This window comes from Octodon degus, unplaced genomic scaffold (assembly GCF_000260255.1).
Source record: "Octodon degus isolate 3935 unplaced genomic scaffold, OctDeg1.0 scaffold00257, whole genome shotgun sequence".
Taxonomy (NCBI): Eukaryota; Metazoa; Chordata; class Mammalia; order Rodentia; family Octodontidae; genus Octodon; species Octodon degus.
This window is the reverse complement of record NW_004524833.1, coordinates 2,234,262-2,236,298: the sequence shown is the minus strand read 5'-3', so window position 1 is coordinate 2,236,298 and position 2,037 is coordinate 2,234,262. Positions and strand designations below refer to the sequence as shown.

Here is a 2,037-nt window from a genome sequence, read left to right as displayed (position 1 = left end):
AATTAGACTCATAGTGATTCTCCTGTTTTCCGCCCCCCAAACTCGGATTATAGGCTTGTGCCATCATGCTCAGTCTCAATCCCTATCTCAATGTACCCTGGCGGCGGGGCCAGCATGGCACAGGAATCAAACCTCAGTCCCTGCGTCTGCCTAAGCAGGCACTTTAATCTGCTGAGCTATCTGGCTGGCCTTGGAATAATTTTTTTTGTTATTTTTAAAGAATACAAAGGGGCCGGGGAGATGGCTCAGTGGAATAAGTGCTTCCCTGGCAAGCGCAAGGGCATGAGTTCAAACCCTGATTCCGCCAAAAAATAAAAAAATAAAGAATACAAATATCTACCATTTAGAAGCAGCCACCAGGCTCCTTCCGAGTCTCCATCTTCAGTTCGTCTGCCTCCACTCCAGCCTCCACCATGTCCATAAGGGTGACCCAGAAGTCCTGCAAGGTGTCCGCCTCCAGCCCCCGGGCCTTCAGCAGCCTCTTCTACACCAGCGGGCCTGCTTCCCGCATCAACTTCTCACAAATGGGCGGCAGCTTCTGAGGCGGCCTGGGGCTGGGTAGCTACGGTGGGGCGGTGGTGCGGGGAGCATCATGGCCGTCCAGGTGAACCAGAGTCTGCTGAACCCCTGAACCTGGAGGTGGACCCCAACATCCAGGCTGTGTGTATTCAAGAGGAGAAGATCAAGAACCTCAACAACAAGTTCACCTCCTTCATCGACAAGATTTGTTTTCTGGAGCAGCACAATAAGATGCTGGAGACCAAGGGGAGCCTCCTGCAGCAGAAGATGCCCCGAAGTAACATAGACAACATGTTTGAAAGCTACATCAGCAACCTCCGGTGGCAGCTGGACTCACTGAGTCAGGAGAAACTGAAGCTGGAGGCGGAGCTTTGGCAGCATGCTGGGGCTGGTGGAGGACTTCAAGGATAAGTATGAAGATGAGATCAACAAGCATACCGAGATGGAGAATGAATTTGTCCTCATCAAGAAGGATGTGGATGAAGCTTGCACAAACAAGGTGAAACTCGAGTCACTCCTGGAAGGACTGACTGAGGAGATCAACTTCCTCAGGCAGCTGAATGAAGAGGAGATCCGTGAGCTGCAGTCTCAGATCTCGGACACATTCATGGTGCTGTCCATGGACAACAGCCGCTCTCTGGACCTGGACGGCATCATCGCTGAGGTCAAGGCCCAGCACGAGGAGATCACTAACCGCAGCCAGGCCGAGGCCGAGAGCATGTACCAGATCAAGTATGAAAAGTTGCAGACTCTCTGCCACAGGTGGTCCAAGATCTCTGAGATGAACTGTAGCATCAGCCGCCCACAGGCAGAGATTAAGGCCCTCAAAGGCCAGACAGCATCCCTGGAGGTGGACATCACTGATGCCAAGCAGCCTGGGGAGATGGCCATTAAGGATGCCAATGCCAAGCTGGCCCAGCTGGAGGCTGCCCTGCAGAAGGCCAAGCAGGATATGGCCCGGCAGCTGTGCAAGTACCAGGAGCTCACCAATACCAAGCTGGTCCTGGACATCGAGATCGCCACCTACTGCAAGCTGCTGGAGGGCGAGGAGAACAGGTTGGAGGCTGGGATGCAGAACTTGAACATCCACACGAAGATCACCAGTGGCTATGCAGGAATGGTGAGCTCACCCTATGGGAGCTCACTATTGCAAGCCCTGGCTTTGGGAGCCTCCAAAGCCCTGGCTTCCCCCGCCCAAGTCTGCTGTGGTCGTGAAGAAGATCGAGACCCGCCATGAGAAGCTGGTGTCTGAGACCTCTGATGTCCTGCCCAAGTGAATGGGCCATGGCAGCCTCTCCAGCCCACACCTCTCATGAGGCTGCCCTAGAGCCTGTGGGGAGACAGCTGTACAAGGGGCATTGGGAGCAAGAGACCCACGTGAGGCTCGGCTTAGCTCTCAGCCCACCCTTGGGGGCACATTACTGCCTGGGGTACCCCTTCTTGCCTGTGCCCTCCATCAAAAACCAATTCAACCGTGTTTTTCAAAATAAAGCCTGGTTTTGCCACATGAAAAAGAAA

The 2,037-nt window shown here is 54.0% G+C and overlaps 1 pseudogene; it reads left to right on the top strand.

Moving 5' to 3' along the window:
• Window positions 1-413: 413 nt before the first annotated feature.
• On the top strand, window positions 414-1,796 carry LOC101562187 (annotated as a pseudogene).
• The last annotated feature ends 241 nt before the right edge of the window (window positions 1,797-2,037 follow it).